The sequence below is a fragment of the Nelumbo lutea genome, chromosome 7, assembly GCF_056320005.1.
Source record: "Nelumbo lutea isolate HS-2025 chromosome 7, American lotus-T2T, whole genome shotgun sequence".
NCBI lineage: Eukaryota > Viridiplantae > Streptophyta > Magnoliopsida > Proteales > Nelumbonaceae > Nelumbo > Nelumbo lutea.
Window position 1 is genome coordinate 37,774,388 of NC_142690.1, and position 11,026 is coordinate 37,785,413.

At 38.0% G+C, this 11,026-nt stretch overlaps 1 non-coding gene across 1 annotated transcript; it reads right to left on the minus strand.

Moving 5' to 3' along the window:
• Positions 1-313: 313 nt before the first annotated feature.
• On the minus strand, positions 314-420 carry LOC148846128 (small nucleolar RNA R71). The gene has a single exon (XR_016102659.1). It is a non-coding gene; the product is annotated as a small nucleolar RNA R71 (small nucleolar RNA).
• Between the last annotated feature and the right edge of the window lie 10,606 nt (positions 421-11,026).

Here is an 11,026-nt window from a genome sequence, read left to right on the forward strand (position 1 = left end):
TTGTTATATTTATATTGCTGCTAACAACTTTGAGATCAAACTTGCCATCATACAAATGATTCAAAACATGGTGCAATTTTGTGGATTGGCCCACAAAGATCCCAATGCACACATTTCTAACTTTTTAGAAATTTGTGACACCTTCAAACACAATGGGGTAAGTGATGATGCCATTAGGTTGAGGTTATTCCCATTTTCTTTGAAGGATAAAGCCAAAGCATGGCTGAATTCATTACCGGCAGGATCAATAGCTACGTGGGATGAAATGGCCAGTCGTTTTCTCTCTAAATATTTTCCCCCTTCTAAAACTGCTAAAATGAGGAATGACATCACTACTTTTTTCCAGCAAGAGGGGGAATCTTTATACGAGTCATGGGAACGATACAAGGAGCTATTAAGGAGAGTTCCTCACCATGGCCTCCCCATTTGGCTGCAAGTGTAGACTTTCTATAATGGTCTTACTGACTCAAATAAGACCATATTAGATGCTGCAGCTGGAGGGTCCATAAATAATAAAACTCTTGAGGTTGCCCATGCACTTATTGAGGAAATGGTAGCCAACAACTATCAATGGCATTCTGAAAGAACTCAAACTAGGAAGCAGCATGGCTTGCATAATGTTGATACTTATATGACACTATCTGCACAAATAGGAGCACTCAGTAAGAAAATAGATGAAATGCAGATAGCTGCCATGCATGTGCAGCCTCTTAATTGTGAATTGTGTGGGGGAGGCCACATCAGTACTGACTGCCAAGTTGGCAATCAGTTCAGGCCATCTACTGAAGAAGTTGACTATGTCAACAATTCATCAAGACAACAGGGTTATCAGAGTCACCATACGTTTCATCTAGGATGGAGGGGACATTCAAACCAGTCCTAGCCAAATCAACATACTTCCAAGCCGTTCCACCAAACTTATCATCAGCCTGAACCAAAGTCCAATTTGGAGGAACTAATGACAAAATTTATAGCAGGTGCAGAAACCAGGTTCCAGAACCAGGAAACCTCAATCAAAAACCTAGAAAACAAAGTTGGGCAATTGGCACAATTAATCTCTTCCAGACTGCCGGGAACTCTTCCAAGCAACACTGAAGTGAATCCACGAGAGCAGGTGCAAACTATTACCTTAAGGAATGGAAAAGAGTTGCCCGAGGTAGAAAAGAAGAATTGGGCTGAACCCAAGGCAGAAACAAGCCTTGGGACCGAACAACAGAAGACGGAACAACCAGAAGCACAACAAGGGATGCACCAGCAGCCACAAGTTCCATTCCCTAACAGGCTAAAGCAACAAAAATTGGAAAAGGAATTTGGTAAATTTCTTGAAATATTTAAAAGTTTACATATTAATATTCCTTTTGCTGATGCTTTAGCCCAGATGCCACATTATGCAAGGTTTTTGAAGGAATTATTGGCAAACAAAAGGAAACTGGGAGATGTGGCTATAATTGCTTTAAATGAGGAATGTTCTGCTATCCTTCTGAACAAGCTGCCTTAGAAACTCAAAGATCTAGGGAGTTTCACTATTCCTTGTACCATTGGCAGTTTAAAAATTGAAAAAGCTTTATGTGACCTAGGAGCTAGCATCAATTTAATGCCATATTCTATCTTCAAGAAATTGGGGTTGAATGAACCCCAACCCACTAGAGTGGCATTACAATTGGCTGATAAATCCATTAGACATCCTAGGGGGATCATAGAAGATGTGTTAGTTAAAGTTGACAAATTCATTTTTCCAGTTGATTTCATTGTGTTAGACATGCAAGAAGATGTGGAGGTCCCGCTTATCCTAGGGAGACCTTTCCTGGCTACCGGGAAAGCAATGATTGATGTCCAACAAGGACAACTCAGCCTTAGGATACAAGATGAGGAGATAATTTTTAAAATGTCTGATGTTATGAAACATGCACCCTCTAGTGATGATTCTTGTTTTATGATTGATGCCATTGAATTGACAACTGATGAATGCTTCCAGGTAAGTAGAATAACTGATCCTCTTGAACTCTGCCTCGATGGAAGAGGACAGCAAGCCTTCCGTTCAGCCCCAAAGGCACCTGAACCCCAACATGAAAGAAGTGGTAAAGGCTGAAATAATTAAGTTGTTAGATGCTGGGATCATTTATCCTATTTCTGATAGTTCTTGGGTAAGCCCTGTGCAAGTTGTGCCCAAGAAAGGGGGTATGACTGTTGTTCCAAATGAGAAAAATGAACTCATCCCTACCAGAACCGTCACCGGATGGCGTGTGTGTATTGACTATTGAAAATTAAATGAAGCCACCCAAAAGGACCATTTCCCTCTCCCATTTATGGACCAAATGTTGGAGAGGCTAGCCGGGCATGAGTATTATTGTTTCTTGGATGGATATTCAGGGTATAACCAGATACCAATTGCACCAAAAGATCAAGAAGAAACCACTTTTACTTGCCCATATGGAACCTTTGCATACCGAAGGATGCCCTTTGGGTTATGCAATGCCTCAGTAACCTTTCAGCGATGTATGATGTCTATATTTTCTGATATGGTTGAAAAATTTATTGAGATCTTTATGGATGATTTTTCAGTTTTTGGCTCTTCGTTTGATGCATGCTTGAATAATCTAGAACAGGTGCTTACTAGATGCAATGAAACACATCTTGTTTTGAATTGGGAGAAATGTCATTTTATGGTGCAAGAAGGCATAGTGCTTGGACACAAGATCTCTCAAAGAGGTATAGAAGTCGACAAGGCCAAGGTGGAGGCAATTGAAAAACTGCCACCTCCAGCATCTGTTCGTTCTTTGAGAAGTTTCTTAGGACATGTCGGATTCTATAGGAGGTTTATTAAGGATTTCTCAAAAATTGCCAAGCCATTATCTACCTTGCTTAAAAAAGAAGTGACTTTTGAATTTTCAACTGAATGCCTTCATGCTTTCAACATCTTGAAAGACAAATTGATCCATGCACCTATCATGGTAGCACCAGATTGGACCCTCCCATTTGAATTAATGTGTGATGCGAGTGATTCTGCTATAGGAGCTATTTTAGGACAAAGAATGAACAAACATTTTCAGCCAATTTACTATGCTAGCAGAACCTTGACTGAACCCCATCTCAATTAAAAGGAGCTGCTAGTAGTAATATTTGCACTTGACAAGTTTCGTTCATATCTGATATTATCCAAGGTTGTTGTCTACACAGATCACCTGGCATTAAGGCACTTGCTTACCAAGCAAAACTCAAAACCAAGACTGATCAGGTGGATCCTTTTATTGCAAGAGTTTGACATTGAGATTAGAGACATGAAGGGTGTTGCAAACTTGGCTACTGACCATCTCTCCCAGTTGGACAAGGTAAGCTCAAAAGAGGAGATAATCAACAACATTCGAGAAGAATTTCCGGATGAGCAGCTGTACTCAATACAGAAATACTCATATCCTTGGTATGCTGATTTTGCTAATTATCTAGCTGCACAAGTCCTTCCTCCTAACCTTTCATATCAACAGAAAAAGAAATTCCTTTCTGATGTAAAATAGTCCTTCCTCCTAACCTTTCATATCAACAGAAAAAGAAATTCCTTTCTGATGTAAAATACTATCTGTGGGAGGAACCCTTTTTGTATAAATTGTGTGCAGATCAGATCATAAGGAGATGTGTCCCTGAGGAGGAGATGGAGTCGGTACTCCAATTTTGCCATGATAAAGAAGCAGGAGGTCATTTTGGAGCTAGTCGCAGTGCAGCCAAGGTTTTGCAATCAGGTTTTTATTGGCCCACACTTTTCAAAGATGCCCATAGGTATGTGTCCACATGTGACAAATGCCAAAGATCAGGAAACATTTCCCGACGGAATGAAATGCCCCTTTCCAATATTTTAATATATGAAATCTTTGATGTTTGGGGTATAGATTTCATGGGACCTTTCCCGAATTCTTTTGGGAATGAGTACATCCTCGTTGCAGTTGACTATGTATCCAAATGGGTAGTAGCCATGGCTTTACCCACAAATGACTCAAGAAGGGTGGTACACTTCCTAAAGAAGCTATTCTCCCGATTTGGCACTCCGCGAGCTATAATTAGTGATAGGGGAACTCACTTCTGCAATAGCCAATTTGAGAGGTTAATGCAGAAATATGGAATTACACATAAATTAGCTACCCCTTATCACCCTCAAACTAGTGGCCATGTGGAGTTGGCTAATAGGGAACTCAAAAGAATTCTGGAAAAGACCGTAGCATCTGCCAGAAAAGATTGGTCCATCAAATTAGATGATGCATTATGGGCATACAGAACTGCATTTAAGACACCCATTGGCATGTCCCCCTATAGATTGGTCTTTGGTAAAGCATGCCATTTACCAGTTGAATTGGAACACAAGGCCTATTGGGCTCTTAAATTCTTAAATTTTGACATTCAGGCCACAGGGGCTAAAGGCGGTTGCAATTGAATGAATTGGATGAATTCAGACTTGCCGCCTATGAGAATGCCAAAGTTTATAAAGAAAGAATAAAAAACTGGCATGATAAGAACTTGCTGAGACGAGACTTTTATGTAGGCCAACATGTATTGTTATATAATTCCCGTCTCCGCTTGTTTCCAGGTAAGCTAAGATCTAGATGGTCTAGACCCTTTACCATTTCACAGGTTTTTCCCCATGGGGCTATAGAACTCACCCACCCGGTTCAGGGCACGTTTAAATTAAATGATCAGCGCCTGAAACCATATTTAATGGGCGGTACTGTACCCCCTCCATCCACTATTTATCTTGATAACCAATAATCTTTTATGCTTGCTCATGAATAGGTTAAGGCATCTTTTTGTCATTTATCTTTTTAGAATATTAGTTAGTAAAATAAAGATCTTTTTCTCAAAATTCCAATTCTTTAAGGACTCAATTCATCCTTTTCTTTTCTTTAGTTTGCTCTAGCAAGTGTGATTCCCTAACACTACGAACATTGAGGACAATGTTCATCTTCAGTGTGGGGGAGTGAGCCCGAGGCTAGGGTATGGGGGCTGAAACCATGCACCTCATTCACCCCAACACACATATGCAGGCAATGACATAACAAAAAAAAAAAAGACTGGAACTCCTCAAGTTCATTACTATCTATTTGATGATTTTTAAGAAGGAATTCAATAAGTTGAGGGAGACTGATGTACTTGTTAAGTTTTTATTCTTGTGAATGACCCAATTTGATATATGCATGAGAAAAGGGGAGTTGAATATGCCTTTCAGCATGACTAGCCCTAACTATCTTCATGTGTATGGAAGCCCTTGATTTCATGGTTAATGGTCAAGAGAGCTAGTGCACATCTGAAGTGCTGATTCTTGAGGTTCAATAATTGCAAAGAAGGACAAAAGCCCAAATTAACTCCGCTATTTTGAGCTGAATAGTAAAACTAGTAGCTCAGAACATGAGTCCTATTTACCTACCTCAAGTAAGTGACCAGTGTGAGATGGAGCATAAGATGCACTCACACAAAAAAAAAAAGAAAAAAAAAAGTAAAAGAAGAAGAAAAGGGTGAGATGGAGCATAAGATGCACTCACACTGGAAAAAAGAAGAAGAAAAGGGTGAGATGGAGCATAAGATGCACTCACCCATAGAAATAAGTAATTGTGGTGACAACTGAGGTACAAAGGGGCACTCTAAAGTTGAACTCTCATTGAGATTTAGTTACAGATGTGAAACGTAGTGAAATTTGATTATCAACCTTGACAATTAAGGAGCTGATTTATATATGAATTAGGAGTGAAGCTAGACTATGATGAAATTCATATTCTCCTTTCCTTGGATCTTATACTTACGTTAAATGGTAATTTACAAGAATAAGAGCTAAGCACTTACAAAAGTTCCCCGACTACTCAATGCATTTCTATCTTAAAATGTTCACCAGGTAAATGGTGAGAAAAAATGGGGGGGAATATTCAGTTTATGGCTGATGTCTTTGCTTGAGGACAAGCAAAAGCTTAAGTGTGGGAATATTTGATGAACCTACAATTTATCTATCATTTTTGAGGACTTTAGCATGGATTTTTATGCCGGTTTTATTAATTTTTGCCTTAATTTAGCTTAATGCAAAGAATAAGTTTCAGGGGTAATTAATCCAAGAAAATAAAGGAAAAAGGCAAGAAAAGAAGGTTCAAAAAGACCAAATTCAGCCCAGCCCGGTTGTGAAAACAAGAGAGAGCACTTCGGCCCAAGAAGAGCAAGTGGATTCCTTGAGAAAACCCAACAAAAGAAAGCCTAGCTAAGAGTAGAATTCAGCCCAGCAAGGAAGGCCCATTCTCAGCCCAAAAGAGTAGCTCAATGTATAGCTATCATGTGCTAAGAGAGAGCCTAAGTGCAGCCCAAATAGCAGCCCTTAGGAGGCTTTCAAGAGAGCTCTAGAAAGCTTAAGAAAGGGGTGTAATACACCCCATTCTAGAGGCTTCAAGAAGGGGCAAGAGCCCCCTTGAAAAACTATATAAGGAGACCTCTTGGAGGGGGGAGAGGTGTTCAATTGCTTATGAGGAAGGCTCTCCCACTCTTAGAGGTTTGGCCACCTTGAGAGAAGAGAAGAGAAGAAGGTTAGGCGCAAGGAAGAAGAAGAAGAAGGGCTGAAGGAAGTTCAAGACAAGCAAGCTAGAAGAGAAGGTGAGTTCGAAATTGGGAGTTTGTGATTCAAAGATCATTTGTAATAACTCAATTGTAGTTTCATTCTCCTTTAATTTGAATTCCATTTCTTTGTTATATTTTCTTTCTTCTTTCTCCTTCTTCCATTCTTCCTTGATGTATTTCAGCTTGTAAAATTTCAGTTTAGCAATCTAATTCTTTTTGATTCATTCAAATGGTCATGAATTGTACTTTGAGTTTCTTGAATAAGGGTGTTATTATAGATTAATTCGGCCAACTAACCTTCAAAACTGAGATCTGAATTCTCAGATCTGAGATTGCAATATCTGAATTGTGAATTCAGATCTGCAATTTTCAGATTGGCCGAATGGATCTAAAGCTTAAAATTCCTAGAGTGTTTGAGAGAGACTCTAGGAATTCAGATCTACTATTCAAGAACTGAATTGGATGCAATATTAGAGATAATTTGCACAATTCATTTTGTGATCAATTCAGTTTTGAATTGATGCCTTAGAAGTGTTTGAAAAATGCATGCATGGGGATTAGATTCTTGTTAGATATAAAAGAATTGTCACTCATGCATAGGATGAACATGCGCTTGAGAGAGGCTATTCATGACCTTGGGGTTTCACCAAACCAAGGCTCAATTATGATTTATTCGAATGATCCAAATTGATAGATTGCTGAATTCTGAGATTGAAATTTACTGCTTACTCTTCTAACCTGATTTGAAGGCAATTGGGCCAATGATTTAGATAGATTTTAATTTAGGCTTTTTTTTTAGCTTTCATTAAAGTTTTGATTTATTTGTTGATCAGATAAGAAGTACTCAATTTAGTATTGGTAATTGTTTCCTAAATCCTCGTGGGAACGATACTAAACTCACTACTTTATTACTTGAACGGCTAGTGCACTTGCTAGAGTCACAGTGAGCCACACATCAACAAATAAATCAAAACTCTAATGAAAGCTAAGAAATCCTAAATTAAAATCTATCTAAATCATTGGCCCAATTGCCTTCAAATCAGGTTAGAAGAGTAAGCAGTAAATGTCAATCTCAGAATTCAGCAATCTATCAATTTGGATCATTCGAATAAATCATGATTGAGCCTTGGTTTGGTGAAACCCCAAGGTCATGAACAGCCTCTCTCAAGCGCATGTTCATCCTATGCATGAGTGACGGTTCTTCTATCTCTAGCAAGAATCTAATCCCCATGCATGCATTTCTTCAAACACTTCTAAGGCATCAATTCAAATCTGAATTGATCACCAACTGAATTGTGCAAGTTATCTCTAACCTTGCACTCAATTCAGTTCTTGAATAGTAGATCTGAATTCCTAGAGTCTCTCTCAACCACTCTAGGAATTCCAAGCTGTAGATTAATTCGCCCAATCTGAAAATTGCAGATCTGAATTCTCTTTCAAGCAATTCAGATCTTGCAATCTCAGATCTGAGAATTCAGATCTGAGTTTTGAAGGTTAGTTGGTCGAATTACTCTACAATCACACCCTTATTCAAGAAACTTCAAGTACAATGCATGACCATTTGAATGAATCAAAAAGAATTAGATTGCTGAACTGAAATTTTACAAGCTGAAATACATCAAGGAAGAATGGAAACAAGGAGAAAGAAAAAAGAACATATAACTAAGAAACTGAATTCAAATCAAAAGAGAATGAAACTATAAATGATTTATTACAAAAGATCTTTGAATCACAAACCCTCAATTCGAACTCACCTTCTTCTTCTAGATTGCTTGTCTTGAACTTCCTTCAGCCCTTCTTCTTCTTCTTCCTTGCGCCTAGCCTTCTTCTCTTCTCTTCTCTCAAGGTGGCCGAACCTCTAAGAGTGGGAGAGCCTTCCTCTCAAGCAATTGAACCACTTTCTCCCCTCCTAGAGGCCTCCTTATATAGTTTTTCAAGGGGGCTCTTGCCCCTTCTTGAAGCCTCTAGAATGGGGTGTATTACACCCCTCATGAACCTTCTAGAGTGCTCCCTCCTTCTCTTCAAGAAACATCTAGGAGTTGCCGCCCCTAGCTCCCTTTGGGCTGCTATTTGGGCTACAACTTAGCTTGCTTTTGAGCTCATGTGGGCTACACTCTAGGCTGTTATTTGGGCTAAAAATGGGCCTTCCTTGCTGGGCCGAATTCTCCTCATAGCTAGGCTTTATTTTCTTGGGTTTTCTCAAGGAATTCACTTGCTCTTTTTGGGCCGAAGTGCTCTCTCTTGCTTCCACGACCGGGCTGGACTGAAATTGGTCTTTTTGAACCTTCTTTTCTTGCCTTTTTCCTTCCTTTTCTTGGATTGATTATCCCTGAACTTATTCTTAGCATTAAGCTAAATTAAGGCAAAAATTAATAAAACCGGCATAAAAATCCATGCTAAAGTCCTCAAAAATTATAGATAAATTGTAAGTTCATCAAATACCCCCACACTTAAGCTTTTGCTTGTCCTCAAGCAAAGACATCAGCCATAAAGTTAACATTCCCCCCTTCTGTTCTCACCATTTACCTGGTGAACTTTTTAAGATAGAAATGCATTGAGTAGTCGGGGAACTTTTGTAAGTGCTCAACTCTTATTCTTGTAAATTACCATTTAAGATATGTATCAGATCCGAGGAAAGGAGAATATGAATTTCATCATAGTCTAGCCTTCACTCCTAATTCATATATAAATCAGCTCCTTAATTGTCAAGGTTAATAATCAAATTTCACTAAGTTTCACATCTGTAACTAAATCTCAATGAGAGTTCAACTTTAGAGTGCCCCTTTGAACCTCGGTTGTCACCACAATTACTTATTTCTAAGTGTGAGTGCATCTTATGCTCCATCTCACCCTTTTCTTTTTTTTTTTTTTTTTTTTTTTTTTTTTTTTTTTCGGTGTGAGTGCATCTTATGCTCCATCTCACACTGGTCACTTATTTGAGGTAGGACTCATGTTCTGAGCTGCTAGTTTTACTATTCAACTCAAAATAGCGGAGTCAATTTGGGCTTTTGTCCTTCTTTGCAATTATTGAACCTCAAGAATTAACACTTCAGATGTGCACTAGCTCTCTTGACCATTAACAATGAAATCAAGGGCTTCCATACACATGAAGGAAGTTAGGGCTAGTCATGCTGAAAGGCATATTCAGCTCCCCTTTTCTCATGCATATATCAAATTGGGTCATTCACAAGAATAAAAACTTAACAAGTACATCAGTCTCCCTCAACTCATTGAATTCCTTCTTAAAAAAAATCATCAAATAAATAGTAATGAACTTGATGGGTTCAAGTCTTTTCCAGATATGCAAGAGTTCTTTTGGTGGGAGCCTCTTCTGCTAGAATTTACTTGCAAGAGAGATCAAGAGCTTTGTTCTAACTAAAATTAATTTAAACCAAATAATAAAAAGACTACTATACACAATTCCAAACAATGTAAATAATTTAACCAGTCTGTAACAGAAACTTACAAGGCCAAGAAGTTTGAATTTTATCTAACAAAAAAAAAAATAATAAATAAATAAATAAATTTAAAAAAAAAAAAAAACAAGATCAAAAGCCAATATAAATATCTCTTGGAATATGATATGCAAGTGATAAACAAGTGATTTACAAGATTGAAACTAGCCTAGAAGTCTAAGAGTTCTTGAAATCAGCATACTACCAAAGTTATTTGATTTTTTTTTTTTTTTTTGGTTAGAACTTGACTTTTGAGAACAGTCACTTACAAAAACTCCAAACCTAATATCAATAAGTAGGTCTAAAATCTGTTGCAGTTAAGTCTGAAATAAGTTTGATCCCAAGAGCTTAAGACTTCTCTTTCAAGTCCCAACTTAAATGTCTTGTATGCCTCAGACTTGAAATCAGATCTGCAATTTTATAATGAAAGCAGCCTTGATTCAGATCTGAATACCATTACATCAAAAATATGAAGCTCTTTTTGGACCTCACAAACATTAGTCCTAATCCAATACAACCAATTCAGATTGGGTGCAAGTGATTTAAAAGATAACAAAACATCAAGTTCAAAGAAATTTCAGATCATGTACTCATACTGCCTCTGATTCTCATGCACTTCAGAACTGATTTTACCATTCATGGCTTAAATTTTCATCAATGAGGCAAGTCTGATGCATCAAATTGTGAATTGGGTGCTGTCACTACCCGAATTCACATCAAAATAGAGTGGGTTCAGGTCTGAGTTTAGATGAACCCAGATCTGAACCTAGCAGAATGCAATCCTGCAATCGGCTGAACACAGATCTGAACTTCAAATCTGAGTTTCAGATTTGAAAACTCACATGCTATTTTTTTCATTGTTTTCTTTTTCTTTTCTTTATCTATTTTTTTTTCTTTTTTTTTTTTTAAATAAATCTAAAACAAAATACAGCAATGCAACCAAAATCTTTTTGGATGAGTGCAGGTCTGATTGATGAATGCAATTCAGATCAGAACTC